This window comes from Neolamprologus multifasciatus, chromosome 22 (genome assembly GCF_963576455.1).
Source record: "Neolamprologus multifasciatus chromosome 22, fNeoMul1.2, whole genome shotgun sequence".
Taxonomy (NCBI): Eukaryota; Metazoa; Chordata; class Actinopteri; order Cichliformes; family Cichlidae; genus Neolamprologus; species Neolamprologus multifasciatus.
Window position 1 is genome coordinate 4,456,857 of NC_140459.1, and position 16,323 is coordinate 4,473,179.

A 16,323-nucleotide genomic window follows, 5' to 3' on the forward strand; every position below is an offset into this window, starting at 1 on the left:
GTGCACAGAAGCAGAATTTCTGGGGAGTATCGATACCTGACTTTAATAAAAACTAGTTTAGCTTTAGCTTTAAGAACCAAAGATCTCAAATAGCTAAGCTTATGAAAAGGTTATGTCTTTTTAAAATTTGAACAAACTGTAGGGAGTATAACCTGCATTATTTTTTCAGGCAACACATACATTTTGAAGAAGGACTCAGTATAAATACAGTGGGGCAAAAAAGTATTTAGTCAGCCACCGATTGTGCAAGTTCCCCCACTTAAAATGATGACAGAGGTCAGTAATTTGCACCAGAGGTACACTTCAACTGTGAGAGACAGAATGTGAAAAAAAAATCCATGAATTCACATGGTAGGATTTGTAAAGAATTTATTCGTAAATCAGGGTGGAAAATAAGTATTTGGTCAATAACAAAAATACAACTCAATACTTTGTAACATAACCTTTGTTGGCAATAACAGAGGTCAAACGTTTACTATAGGTCTTTACCAGGTTTGCACACACAGTAGCTGGTATTTTGGCCCATTCCTCCATGCAGATCTTCTCAAGAGCAGTGATGTTTTGGGGCTGTCGCCGAGCAACACGGACTTTCAACTCCCGCCACAGATTTTCTATGGGGTTGAGGTCTGGAGACTGGCTAGGCCACTCCAGGACTTTCAAATGCTTCTTACGGAGCCACTCCTTTGTTGCCCGGGCGGTGTGTTTTGGATCATTGTCATGTTGGAAGACCCAGCCTCGTTTCATCTTCAAAGTTCTCACTGATGGAAGGAGGTTTTGGCTCAAAATCTCACGATACTTGGCCCCATTCATTCTGTCCTTAACACGGATCAGTCGTCCTGTCCCCTTGGCAGAAAAACAGCCCCATAGCATGATGTTTCCACCCCCATGCTTCACAGTAGGTATGGTGTTCTTGGGATGCAACTCAGTATTCTTCTTCCTCCAAACACGACGAGTTGAGTTTATACCAAAAAGTTCTACTTTGGTTTCATCTGACCACATGACATTCTCCCAATCCTCTGCTGTATCATCCATGTGCTCTCTGGCAAACTTCAGACGGGCCTGGACATGCACTGGCTTCAGCAGCGGAACACGTCTGGCACTGCGGGATTTGATTCCCTGCCGTTGTAGTGTGTTACTGATGGTGACCTTTGTTACTTTGGTCCCAGCTCTCTGCAGGTCATTCACCAGGTCCCCCCGTGTGGTTCTGGGATCTTTGCTCACCGTTCTCATGATCATTTTGACCCCACGGGATGAGATCTTGCGTGGAGCCCCAGATCGAGGGAGATTATCAGTGGTCTTGTATGTCTTCCATTTTCTGATGATTGCTCCCACAGTTGATTTTTTCACACCAAGCTGCTTGCCTATTGTAGATTCACTCTTCCCAGTCTGGTGCAGGTCTACAATTCTTTTCCTGGTGTCCTTCGAAAGCTCTTTGGTCTTGGCCATGGCGGAGTTTGGAGTCTGACTGGTTGAGGCTGTGGACAGGTGTCTTTTATACAGATGATGAGGTCAAACAGGTGCCATTCATACAGGTAACGAGTGGGGGACAGAAAAGCTTCTTACAGAAGACGTTACAGGTCTGTGAGAGCCAGGGATTGTCCTTGTTTGAGGTGACCAAATACTTATTTTCCACCCTGATTTACGAATAAATTCTTTACAAATCCTACCATGTGAATTCATGGATTTTTTTTTCACATTCTGTCTCTCACAGTTGAAGTGTACCTCTGGTGCAAATTACTGACCTCTGTCATCATTTTAAGTGGGGGAACTTGCACAATCGGTGGCTGACTAAATACTTTTTTGCCCCACTGTACATAACTCCAAACATACAAAATCTGCAGTCACATGAACAGTCAGAGTTATAAACTGACTTGTTATAAAAAGGAAAAGCAAAGCGAGGACAGTGACTTTGTCCTTTCTGCAAAGTCGAGTAAGACGTCACGGACACTTTCAGAGACGTCACTGCCTCCCAAAGTCACATCCTCTGAAAAAGACAAAGGCGATTGGTGCTCAAGTAAATAAGCATCAGTCTTAGTGCTGCAAATGTCAGACTCGACACGAGAGGCAATCAGGCGCTCGGTGCTGCTGACTCAAAACACAAAAATCCATCCAGCACTTAGACCAGAAGAGACACAGTCGAGTACCTGCGGGACTCAGATAACTGTCTCACTCTGTGGGCTTTTACATTACTTCATTCAGCCTTTTTCACTCCCTGTTGATGTCATGACTTTCAGACTGGTGGCATTGCACTACAGAGTAGATAGTTGTCCTAACTAACCCACGTGTCTGAAATGTTTGCACTGAAAGGCAAAAAAACATGAAAAAGTTGTATTAAACCCCGATTCTTTTGTCCCCATGACAGAACAGAGAAAACCGACTCATAGTGTGTTAAAATATTGATATTTCTTTTATTCAATCATCTTCCGGAAAAGAGAGACCTCTGCACCGCTCAAACGCCAGTTGCAAGAGCTCTCTAACATTAGAATCATAAACTGTGCCTCACATAGGTTTTATTTTGGTACTTTACACGTCACACAGTCTCAAACATTGCTTATATGGCAAGTTCCTCATTTCAGTGTCTTATCTATTAATATAGCTGTGCACTAAAACTTCCTGTTTTTCAGTCTGAGCACTTAGTTTGTGAGTTAAAAGTGGCCTTGCTCTACAAGCCTTTATTAAAGCACATAAAACAATATAATGAGCAGATACACATTAAAAAAATATTTCTCTTATCCCTAACAGTTGTCATGCTTTTATTTTTTTAATTTAATTTAATTTATTTATTTGCCTTCTTTGGGCATTTAATTATTTCACTCTAAACCAGGGGTGTCGAAGACCAGGCGAGGCCTGCAGGCTTTAGATATCACCTGGGTCAACACACCTGAATCAAATGTTTAGTTCATTACAGACCTCTGGAGAACTTCAAGACATGTTGAGGAGGTCATTTAGCCATTTAAATCAGCTGTGTTGGATCAAGGACACCGGCCCTCGAGGCCTCCTGTTCGACACCTGTGCTCTAAACTGTTTTTCTTCATTTGGAGGAATTAGTTTGTCAGCACTGACTTATGTTAGAAGTTTGTGGTAAATTTTCAAAGACTGTAAATCAGCGATGAAAGCAGTCACATGACCCGCTAGTTTGTGGTTTTGAAACCTCATCTTTAGTTGTATGTTCTCTGATTTCGACATCATGATATTTGGTTTAAGAAATGAAATGCTAAGTTATCAGCTAATGCTAATGAGATTGGTTAGACTATATGGGTGCGCCACATGATGCCTGTTAATTATCGCTGATTAACTAAAAAATGCTAAATTTGATCTCACTACAGAACTAAACCACAAACTTCTCAGATCAGCTGTTAGTAAGCTACAATTAACTTTTGTAGTGAGTCGGGTTATTTTTTATTTGTTAAGTGCTACAATCCCTACTGAGAAGAAGAGTTCAGTAACTTGATATAGCAGAGGTGAAGCCTAGAAAGGTACTGGTAGCAACTTACAGACTATCTAAAATATAGACATATCCACATTGACACTTTTGGACATTTTCACCTTTCACCAGATTTGGCAGTGTGACAAGCAAGATCAGGGGCTCAATGCAGGTGACAGGACTCAAAGACAAAAACACAACCTTTTTGTTGGTAGTCCAAAAGCAAACAAAAACTGAAACATTTGCAGAGCAGGAACCTGATTCAAAGTAAAAACAGTGGGAATACAGACCAAAGAAAGACACTACCATCTGGACATGCCAAAGAACAGAGGGAAACACAGACGATAAATACACATGAGATGGTTAAAGGTGAAAGGAAATAGGTGGGACGCATGGCTGGAAACTATAGAGGAAAGGGAAGTAAACACAACACAAGCCAAGGAAAATAACAGTTACCACAAAATTAAACAGGAAGACAGACCTGAATGGGGAACAAGGGTTAATTTGAAATAGGGGAGAACACAAGGACTAGACAGGGGAACGTGGAAAAACAAAGAGCACATGCTGATGACACTGGGACACTGGGGAACACAAGAGGGAACTAACAGGAAACAACCTTTAAGTCAAATATAACAAAAAAACAAGAAAAGAAAGTCAGAATATACTAAATCCATAAAGAGTCACAAAACAGAAAGTAAACCAACTGAAACCCAAAGTGAAGTTATAAAACTCCTGAGTCACGACCGAGGGAACAGCAGATGTAGTGAGCAGTGAGTAGATCTCACTGAGGTACTGAGAGACACTGCGAGCTAATACAACAACAACTCGTCAATCACAAAGTGGTGTGCTTGAAGAAGAAGAAAGCTGTGCTTTATTGTCCTTTTTGAGTCTTAAAAAAATGTTATTTTAAAAAACAATTGAATCTCACGATTGAGACCAGAGCGTCTTTACTGAGGTGCTAAAGTGAGACAACTTTTCTTTGTCCTTAGTTTTACATAAGAGTCTGGCTTATTGCATTTATAGAAGTTGTTCCATGATGGTGATTAAAAAATAATAACACAAATCTGGTTTAAGACACTTCCTCAATGCCTTCACTTTTAAAGCTTGTGCATCCATCTTTTATGTAAAGTATGTGTGGCAGCCTCCTGTGTCAGCATCCACTGAGCAGTTAAAGTGGTCGCATCCATACTAATGCAAAATTTAAACCCTAATAAAATGTAAACATGAATGAACTATGAACTTTAAATAAGGTTTATTACTGGTACAGCTGAGTATAACATTTATAACAGGGTACTGACTTCTTTTACAGTCAGCCTCTAGTGGCCAATTATGGAATTGCAGTTTTTGGGACATATTTTTTCATTTGTAAACTTGATTTAAAGAAAAATCTTATTTTCAACAAAAAGTATTTTAAACCATTGTTTGAACTTTATATGGAATTCATATTTTAGTATATTGCTCCTTGGACTGAGTTGACATTTTTCTTCATCTTCATATATTCTGTTGTTCATATTTGTAATGGAATTGAGCATCTTTAGAAAGCATTTCCTTGTGGGATTAATAAAATGGTTTGATTCTGATTCTGGTCATGAGCTAGCTTTAAAACACTGGAGAGGCAGACGCTTGAAGAAATGTGGGTTTGGAGGACAATATCTGCTGGGTCAGTGCATAAATGTTTCTGAGAGTTTTACTCTCTCTCTCTCTCTCTCACTCACACACACACACACACACACACACACACACACACACACACACACACACACACACACACACACTACTACCAGGCCTGTGTTTGCTGAGATAGCAGACAACAAATGGGCTGGGATGAGGTTCTCTTTGTAGTTTAAGCCTTGAGAATACAACCACAATTCCCAGGTTGCACCATGCTGCTAACTATGTGAGTGCAGGGACAATCCAGGAGCAGAGGCGATGTAATGAATTACAGATGAATAGAGAAGAGGTGCTAAGAAACAAACAGCCTGAAGTGATGACGTGGGAAGGAAGCACTGAAGGGAAAGTGGGAAGAGAAAAGTGGGCGGAAAAAAGGGGAAATGATTATAAGGGAACATAATAAGGGTTGGAGAGGGTGGAGGATAAAAGGTGAAGGGGAAGAAAGGACAGATGGGACATAGATGGTTAAGAAGGGAATGGGAAGAAAATAGGAGGTGAGGTAAAGAAAGGCAGCAATTAAAAGGAGTGTAATGGGAAGCGGAAAGTTATAAAGGAAGGAAGGAGAGACAGAAAGAAGAGGAAAAGTTTAATCAAGAGGGAAAATGTTTAATGGGAGAAAAGGAGGAGGATACAGGAAACGTGGATTAATGAAGTGGTTAGAAAAGGACTGAACACAGATGTAAAAGAAATGTTAAAAAAGAAAGTGGAAAGTTTTTTAACAGGATTTATTTCAAAGGTTTGTATTTCTCAAATGTAAACGATGATAACGTATTTAAAAAGAAACAAAAAGTTATGTTATGCCTGTCAACTCATTTAACCTACATCTGAGGCTTTTTGAGGCATAAATAATGCAATTTTATTCTAATTTTAATACCAAAACTAGTCCTGAGTTCACTTTTTCTCTAATTGGAATGCAGAGAATCAAATAAGGACACTTGATCATTTTTGAACCATAATTAATAATTTGGGGGTATTGTTTTTGCTCTTTCAGTGGTTTCCTGCTGCAGAATCGTGAACATTTAATAGAACATGTTCTGGAGATTCCTGCAGTGGAGCATTTTGAGGAGCTGTCCACTGCTGCAGTGCTGAAAATCTCTACATTACACTCTACGTCACTGATTTTCCACTCCTTTGACAAATTACACTTCCTCAACTTTGTGTTTATGTTGCTTAGGTGTGTTTTGACAAAAGCACTATCATATGTACTGAACTGAAATGTGTACACTCGTCTTCTCTTAAATGCTGACTCAGTAGTTGTTTCTTCAAACACTACCTTGACCTGACAAGAACTGCAATACTGACCGAACACTGACTTACCCAGAAGAAATGAAGAGGGTATCACGGTGTTCTTAAAACATTTCTCTTTGGCTAAAGTCAATATTGTCCCCCATAAATTATAACATAGTACTAACTAAGACCCCTCTTCACCATAGTTTCCAGTCCAATCCATTATATAGCCATTTCCTGTAAATCTTTATCCCCAGAAGCCAAAATTTTGTTGAGATTAAGCCTATAACAGGGTCCCCAATCCCAGTCCACGAGGGCTGGTGTCCCTGCAGGTTATAGATGTGTCCTTGATCCATCACAGCTGATTTATGCCTAATTATGGAGTTCCACAGGGTTCAGTGCTAGGACCAATTCTGTTTACATTATACATGCTTCCCCTAGGCAGCATCATTAGAAGACATAGCATACATTTTCACTGCTATGCAGATGACACCCAGCTCTATCTGTCCATGAAGCCAGATAACACACACCAATTAGTTAAACTGCAGGAATGTCTTAAAGACATAAAGACTTGGATGGCCACTAACTTTCTGCTTCTTAACTCAGATAAAACTGAGGTCATTGTACTCGGCGCTGAAAAGCTTAGAAATATGGTATCTAACCAGATTCTTACTCTGGATGGCATTACCTTGGCCTCCAGTAACACTGTGAGGAACCCTGGAGTCATTTTTGACCAGGATATGTCCTTCAACGCACATATTAAACAAATATGTAAGACTGCGTTCTTCCATTTGCGCAACATCTCTAAAATTAGAAATATCCTGTCTCAGAGTGATGCTGAAAAACTAGTTCATGCATTTATTACTTCCAGGCTGGACTACTGCAATTCATTATTATCAGGATGTCCAAAAAACTCACTGAAAAGCCTTCAGTTAATCCAAAATGCTGCAGCAAGAGTACTGACAGGGACTAGAAAGAGAGAGCATATTTCTCCTGTTTTGGCTTCCCTTCATTGGCTTCCTGTTAAATCCAGAATTGAATTCAAAATCCTGCTCCTCACATACAAGGTCTTAAATAATCAGGCCCCATCTTATCTTAATGACCTTGTAGTACCATATCACCCTATTAGAGCACTTCGCTCCCGCTCTGCAGGCCTACTTGTTGTTCCTAGAGTATTTAAAAGTAGAATGGGAGGGAGAGCCTTCAGTTTTCAGGCCCCTCTTCTGTGGAACCAGCTTCCAGTTTGGATTCGGGAGACAGACACTATCTCTACTTTTAAGATTAGGCTTAAAACTTTCCTTTTTGCTAAAGCATATAGTTAGTGCTGGACCAGGTGACCCTGAATCCTCCCTTAGTTATGCTGCAATAGATGTAGGCTGCCGGGGGATTCCCATGATGCATTGAGTTTTTCCTTTCCAGTCACCTTTCTCACTCACTATGTATTAACAGACCTCTCTGTATTGAATCGTATCTGTTATTAATCTCTGTCTCTCTTCCACAGCATGTCTTTTATCCTGTCTTCCTTCTCTCACCCCAACCGGTCGCAGCAGATGGCCGCCCCTCCCTGAGCCTGGTTCTGCCGGAGGTTTCTTCCTGTTAAAAGGGAGTTTTTCCTTCCCACTGTCGCCAAAGTGCTTGCTCATAGGGGGTCATATGATTGTTGGGCTTTTCTCTGTATCTATGAAGCGCCTTGAGGCGACATTTGTTGTGATTTGGCGCTATATAAATAAAATTGAATTGAATTGAATTGAATTGAATTTAAATGGATAAATTACCTTCTCAACATATCTTGAAGTTCTCCCGAGGCCTGGTAATGAACTAATCATTTGATTCAGGTGTGTTGACCCAGGGTGAGATCTAAAACCTGGGATTGGGGACCCCTGTTCTATGCACGATCTGATATCCTCGTGTTGGTGTTGTTCCCAGATCATCATACTAAAGGTTGTTCCAGGATCAACATTGCAAGTGACCAATCAGAATGTTGTGATGTCATACTTTTGCGACTTCGGGAAAAACCGGCGTAAAACAAAAAACTGTACTTAAGCTGCGAGAAACCGCCTTTGTCCGCCGATCAACGGACCCTAACCCTTTAATAAACGCTAAGCAGAATTGATATTGTCCTTGCAAGATTGGAATTTCATAAATGCACGAATGGGTTGGTGCGCAAAAGAATAACGTCACAATAATGTGATTGGTCACTTGCAATGTTGAACCTGGAACAACATTTTCATGATGATCTGGGAACAACACCAACACGACGATATCAGATCATCCCCTGTTCTATAACTCAGGCTATGTCCACACGTACTCGGGTATTTTTGAAAACGCAGATTTTTCTATGCGTTTGCACCTTTCGTCCACACGTAAACGGCGTTTTCGGTCACTGAAAATGGAGATTTCTAAAAACTCCGGCCAGGGTGGATATTTTCTAAAACTCAGTTTTTGCATTTAAGTGTGGACGAGAAAAACGGAGAAAACGCAGCATCAAAGGTGTGCGCCTTTTTTGACGTCACACTGTGCGCCACGTTATTGTTTCGGTGAAATGAATTTCTACAATACTGTTACTGTTAATTGTTCTCTCTGCAGTGTTTAAATGCTTACATATACACACACAGTTACTGTCCCTCCACACATACGACTCGGTTCTGCTTCTATGCCCCAGATTTGTTTACTATTTCTCACGAGGCTTCTAGACTTCTGATTGGCCAACATTTCTGCACGGTTAGGAATATAGCGCCACCTGCTGCTTTGGCATGTTCGTAGCAGCGTTTTCCTTCATTTCTGCCTTTACGTGTGGATGGGATTATTTTTTAAAACGAAAACGGAAAATCACCGTTTTCAAAAATACCCGTGTACGTGTGGACGTAGCCTCAGGTACAGTGAATTATCACAGTCATAAACCTGAAACATTGTTAGCCCATCACCTGTGGTCCTTCAGTACAAAATGTTAAATATGCACATCCCAAAATGTGAAATCGCCTTCGTTACCAAGCAAATGGCTCCAATATTCCTGATGACAATTAATATATTAATTTGAACTTATTACTAATTCCAATTTTATTGGAAGCTCAGAAGTATCCCCAATGAAGTCCATCTTAATGAATTAGTGTCCCTTACTAATTAAGGCATTAAAACAGGCTTGTCAGTGTATGAGTGATAATAAGTTCCTCTTAATCAGGAGCTTTGAATATTTGAATTAATTTCTGGAAATAGGCCATTTGCTTAATAAGAAGACCATTGTGCAGTACAGTCAAGAGATGTTTTTATCTACTATAAAAACCTCTTTAAGGTGATTATGATGTTGCATTTGTGTTGGTAATTGTGCTTATAACTAAATGAACAAAGTTATGATTGTAGTACTGTGTGACACACAATGACTGAGCTGAATTTGATAAAAACATTTAATTTTGAAGATAATTAGGGATTAATCTCGACTGTAAAGACACTGGGTTTCACTGAGAAAGGAATCCTTTACAATTTGAAAGCAAATGTTCAGAGAGTTTATTTAACTTTCATTTTCATAGCAGCTTATGCTAAAATGATTTTTGTGGTCAAATTAGGAGAATGGCATTGCAGCTGTTAATACAAAAAAAAGGCAAATAAGTTTAAAGGGATTTAAATTTACCAAGATGTAACATATCAGTGAGGAGAAGATCTGGATGTAGGATGACAGGCTCATAGGTCATCATTTGTTCCAGCTTTGGCAAACAGCACAATCAAAAAAAAGACCAGAAAATGCTACTTGCTAAAAAGTTCACAAAATAATTGAAACAATCCATTTTATAGTGAACTTTAATGTTATCAGTGTTTTTGGCTAAGCCACTTTCATGTAGCTTAAACTGTGTCAAAATAATTTAGTTTAGTTTACAGCAATATAGCATTAAAACTGCCATTTAAATGCTTCAAATGTTAGTGACAAGACTCTCGCTGCACATGTATCCATGCCGCAGTTTTCCTGTTTTTCCTGTTGATAGCACCTCATATCTTGTTGCCACTGTCACCATTTGTTCCCATAAAATGCTCACTGTTTCAGTTCACCAGTTTATAAATGCTTCATTCTGGATTTTTTTACTCTGTTGGAAGTTTTTCACACTGCAAACTGTTTCCCTCCGGCTGTTGGGAAGACCTAACTACCCAAATCTCAATTCAGTGTTAACAAAAATACATGAAGGAGACAAAAGGAAAAAAGTGGATAAACGATAGAAGATTCCTGAGCTGACTGAGCTCTGGTGTTTGAATACTGATGGAAAACCAAATACAGCAGAAATTACTAAAGTGTAAAACAGGATATATTACAAAATAAAATCATAAATGCTGGAAGCAGAAATTTAGACTTAAAAACCGCACGGAGCAAAGAAAGCTTTAAAACAATCAAGTAGATCATCACATCCTCAGATAAAAGTTATACTGTAATACTATATAAGTAATTAAACAAGTTAATTAAATTAGTGTTTTGTTTTATAATAATCTTTTGGTGACTCGCTGTTATGTAGTACTGAATTTGGGCATCACGACTGCTTTTATTCACCCACATCAAATTTAACGTATCCGTCATTTGCTATGACTTCTAGGAAACTTCTACTTCAGAAAACCTTGAGAGGACTGAAATATTGGCCCTAAAATCAGGAACTGGCAAATAATTAAACAAGAAACCGATAAAAGACTCTGCAGCAGCGATAGGTCAGTGTGGAGCGAGGCAAAGCAACTGCTGAGCACCACGAAACGGCCACGTGTCCCATGGTGCCGGGCAGGGCTCCGCAGATGGCGTTCCCAGGTTAGTTAGCTAATGCTGGGGGTGGGGTGGAGGGTTGTTTTCTGTTGAGAAGGCAATATGTCTCTCTGTCAGCACTGAGAGCCTCATGCCAACTGACAGGGGAAGAGACAGATATTTAAAGATGGAAAGAATGAAAGACCACGTAAAGAGGAAGAGAGGGAAGAAGAGGAAGAAGAAAATATAAGGGCTAGAAGGTCAGATGCATCTACTGCATGAAAGAACTCCAGATTTAGTTATAAATGGAATAAAGAAGAAAAGGAAGGGGTTGGACTGTGTGCTATGACACACAAGAATTGGTCAAAAGGATTATGGAGAAGAAGATCAGGGAGAAAAGGAGGAAATTAATTCTGAAAGCAGTTACATCAGGAAATAGTGGGGAAAAGAAAGGGAGAAAAAAGGAGAGGGAATGTGGAAGGAGGGTAAAAAAGGAAAACAACGTAAAAAAAAAAAAAGCATCACGATTCTTTAAGACTTTTGGTGGAATTTAGCTGAGGGAGCCACAAGAAAGCGGTACTTGTAAAAAGAAAGCTTTGGGAAACAAACGTCATCCCATAGGTCGTAGAATGACTTCTGGACTGATAAAGATAATTAGCTTGTGCAGCAGGTAAACACACACACAGAGAGACTGCCTGTGCTAAAGACAGGTAGGGAAAAGCAGACATGCAGTGAAAGAATAAAAAAGGAGGAAGAAGAAAAATGAATGAGAGCTTAGAGGGAAAGACCTTGGCCCAAAAACTGAGGAAAGTCCACACACACACGGACACATACACAAATACTATGTCACACACATGCATGCACAGGGGCTGGCAGGCAGGCAGTGTTAAGTGTGACACATCCTGCAGTGCATGTCTGTGCAGAGCAGCATTCACAAAACCCTGAAAAGAATCTCTCCATGTCCAGTCACACAGTTTCATTCACCTTCAGTGTGAATTTCGTATAATTTGGGTTTGAGCTCACACTGAGCTGTGACTGGCCTGAAGACGGACTGACCTTGCATGATTCAAACACTGAAAATGCAACACTGCTGATGGGTGCAAAGCTAGCAATTTATAGCTAGTCTTGGTTTAGTCAGATTTAAAACACTGGAAAGCCGTTCATCTCATGCATTTAGAACTATAGAATTATAGGCTGCTATCGCCAATCCCATAAGCTCACCCACTCAGAACGCTTGGCTATAAGTATAATAAGATATGGAGGGTGTGACCTTTTCTACCAAACATTCTTGTGTACTTCTTGTTTCCTACAATATTATGTATTAATAATATTATGGAAGTGATCCCTTATGAACATTTGCAGGATTACCAGAGAACAGAGGACAAGATCCTGAAGCAGTTAGAGAGAAATCAAAAAGACACCTTGAAGGAGGCTACTGTGAATTATACAGGTCCATATTACTTTCCCTGAGCCTTTGTTTTGTTAGTGGCCTTTTTGATGGGATGGGGCTTTTATTTTGGCTTGCTTCCCTCAGATTAGAGATGCCACATCGAATCATTATATAAGTAAATCTTGTATCACAGTACAATACTGTGCTGCAGCTTAAGGGCCCTGTGGTTTAATATTTAAGTGCTCAGCTGGAACAGAAACATGGCACCGTGTGAGTTGATATCCGTCATCTACACGTGCGCTGAAACTGGGTTAGTTTGAAAGAAGTGTCCATGTTTGTCACTGACGGTAGTGCTAATGTTAGCAGCACAGCTATCACAAGCACAACTGTGTTAATTCGTATAATGTCATGGTAATGCTAGCCTTCTTCCTTTTATATATATATACACGTGCTAATAAAATAAAGGGTTTGGAAACACTTTTGCTTTTTGTCCCACCTCTGGTATATCTTTGACCTAATTTCAGCCACTCCTTGCAACTAACAGCAAAATGGGCGATCTACTTTCGCTGCATGTTTCCGTCTTGTTATCACGTGTTCACACTGGAAATGTTTTTCACAGTCTTTACGAACTGACATGCTGACTCTTGTTTACGTTTAAATTTGTAGTTAAGAAAAAAACAGACAAATGATTGAGATGGGTTCTCCAATGTCTGACACCAAACCAACCACCTCACACCACCTTCCTAAAACGTAGCATAATTTCTTTTTTTGCCATCTTAATTCATTCATTTCTTCTTCATCCATTAGTAACTATCAGCGCAGCCTAGTTGCAAAAAGACAAATAAATTTTCTTAAATTTGCAGACAGAGCAGTGCCTTCAAGGATCGACTCAGTTTCAGATCAGTTTGCTGTTACTGTACGATTTCAAGAGTTCAATGACTCACTCTTGGTGCTGGATCCTGCAGAATGTCGCCTCAGAAAATCATCAATTATGAGGCAGCTTTCTATCTATCCTGTTTTAGTTGTTGTAGCGCTTCTATAGTCATCTTAAAGAATTCAGAAGTATAATCTCATGTCATATGATGTTGGTTTTACTGTAATCCTATTTTAAGCCGTGGGTTACAATATTTTTTAACCAAGTTTTGTTATTGTCGGTCTTGAAAGAACATTTAACAAAGTCATATTAATAAGATAAAAGCGTTATGTCATTATTAACATTATAACCGGTTAATACCCAACTACAGTCACTGTCTACTCCTTAAATTAAAATGGACTTTTCATTTAAGTGGCAACAGTAACCACGCTGGTTTGCAATTACATCGTTCTAATTTAATTTTACTAACGTTGCAGGTGCAATTTAAACTTCATCTGGTAGTTTAAGTTGTGGGCTTTTCAATGACAGCAGTGCTGCGTGAAGCACTTTACAGTACCTTGAGTAACCCCAGTGGGAGATGAAGCACTGACCCTGCCATTGTCAGTGACTCGCACCATCAATCAGCTGTTTAAACAACTGAAGTTAGAGTATGATTCATTTCGCCTCACCTCAGAGAACAGCACGCCTACTGAAGATAATGATACCTCGTGTCTCATACAACCACAGGTCTATAAACATGTGCAGAGAAGTTAACAGTTGTCTGTTTACCTGACCACCTTGTCTGCTGTACAGGACCACGTTTGGTTTGAACTGGGAGAACTGGTAGCTGTGGTTCTCCTTGTTAGCTTGCTCGGTGGTTTGTTACAGTAATCTAGGAACCCTTTGATATTTGATTCTTGGGGAATGACACCAACTAGTTTTAGGTGATGTGAACATTTTAAACATATTTTATGGCCTTTGATCTCCATTTATGTTATCAACTTAATTGTTGTTTTAAATGTGTTTTCCAGATACCACCTGCTAGCTGAACATAGTGAACAAAATAATGCTAACCACTAGGGCTAACCTTGTTTTGTGTATACTTTTTAACAACGTGACAGTGAGGCGCGCACAGAAAGCATCATTATTATGCAGCACTGTTGATGTTTTTGTGTTTCTGTTTCAGATTTTTGAATGCATACTTTAATGGTAAATGGCCTGTATTTGTATAGCGCTTTTCTAGTCCCTAAGGACCCCAAAGCGCTTTACATAACCAGTCATCCACCCATTCACACACACATTCACACACTGGTGTAGCCACAGCCACCCTGGGGCGCACTGACAGAGGACACTGGCGCCACCGGGCCCTCTGACCACCACCAGTAGGCAACGGGTGAAGTGTCTTGCCCAAGGACACAACGGCCGAGACTGACCAAGCCGGGGCTCGAACCGGCAACCTTCCGATTACAAGATGAACTCCCAACTCTTGAGGTGATCGTGGCAAGGGGTAAAAAGGGGTTAGGGGCTAAGGGGTAAAAAAAATAAACTTTTTTTTACAATTAAAAAGTTGTTGGCCCATGTGAGGGAAAAGTTTATCTAAAATTGTTAAGGGGTAAAAAAAAGTTTATTTTTTTTACCCCTTAACATTTTTAGATGAACTTTTCCCTCACATGGGCCAACAACTTTTTAATTGTTTCTTTCTAGTGATCGTCCCAGTTCTTTAAAAGGCTTTGTATACGAGAATGTGTTCTTCTGCAAGGTTAAAAATTGCTGTGTTCAGACTGAAGTGGGAAGTTGCACCTAAAGTCGAACTTCTCACTCGGAAAAGCAGCAAAGCCCCAGCAATCCCAGCTTTGTCATCCACGATGGCAGCAGTGGACGCAAATGGTAGTAAAACTGTAACATTTGTGATCTGTACTACTGTGTTTGTGTGCTTGTGATTCACTGCACACAGACCACTGACCATGCTCTATCTGTGAATGTGCACCAGTGGTGTTTTAAACTGTGGAAACAATAACAAAAAGACAGGTATTGTGTTGTGTTGTTAGTGTTGTATGAGTGGTTCTATCTGCTAGGGAGCATAACAAAACATCCTTGCTTTTCTGGCTAATACTACTGCAGCACAGTGAACATGGGAATGACATCATTCCCAGTTCTGACTTCTGAAGTAAAAGACACACAGCATAAAGATGACATTTATCCACTAATAGTACAGGATGAAAGTACAGCCTGGCCCGTGTTTCACTTCAGATGATATTTCTTGAACACAGTATTAATGTTTTGGACATGTAAAGCCATAGCAGCTGTTTCATTGCATTCTGGTCGGTTTAATTCATTTTGGAAAGTTTCACAATAAACTTTTTTTAAGCACAGAAATTTACAATAAGTGTCTTTCTTCGGATAAGGAAAACATTCTTCTAGGCTATATGTCAGAAGGGAATTTCATTACATCCAAGGAATAAAGTCTTTCTTCATACCACAAGTGTTCCTGGAACTTCAATCTCGTATATGGAGTAGGAAATGTACTTTGGAAGTTGTGCCAGTGTAACAGGGTCATAAATCACATTGTTATAATTACACAAAATGTGTTCTAAACCCCCAAACTGCTCCTTTTATACCTGACTTTTAGGACCTCCAAGCCTGTAGTTATGTTCATTATCAGTTAGAGCCCCTCCTCATTCTTTTCTTCTTCTTCTTTGGTGCAACCCTATAAATACAGTGTACCCCTTTTGCCTCTCCCCTTTTCTACAATTCCCCTGTGGGAGAGGTGGGTGTCATTTCTTTCCCAACACTTTAAAAACACACATATAATTCATATTTAGCCACCCTGATGTTTCTGATTGCGATTTTAGTTCAATTATTGTCATTATTAAGCCTGTTTTTGTTAGATGTTATAAGTGTGTAGTATGTGTGTATCATAAATGTGTTTTAGGCGCCATAAATGCTGGCAGGGATATATACTTCTTGCTAGCTTGGAAGTTGCGGTGGGTTGAGCTAACCCTCTTCCCCACCGTTTGTATTTGGTCGTAGGAGCTGGAGTGGGCAAATTA

The 16,323-nt window shown here is 39.8% G+C and overlaps 1 protein-coding gene and 1 long non-coding RNA gene across 2 annotated transcripts in view; both read right to left on the reverse strand.

Annotated features, from left to right (window-relative positions):
* The window catches only part of LOC146492682 (uncharacterized), a 147,754-nt gene extending 132,898 nt beyond the window's left edge, over positions 1–14,856 (reverse strand). The window contains exon 1 of the long non-coding RNA XR_014871899.1: positions 9,005–14,856. This is a non-coding gene — a long non-coding RNA (uncharacterized LOC146492682). The remainder of the gene's footprint in view (positions 1–9,004) is intronic.
* cacng7a (calcium channel, voltage-dependent, gamma subunit 7a) overlaps positions 1–16,323 on the reverse strand; it is a 58,420-nt gene that overhangs the window by 37,746 nt on the left and 4,351 nt on the right. The gene's annotated exons all lie outside the window — the stretch shown is intronic.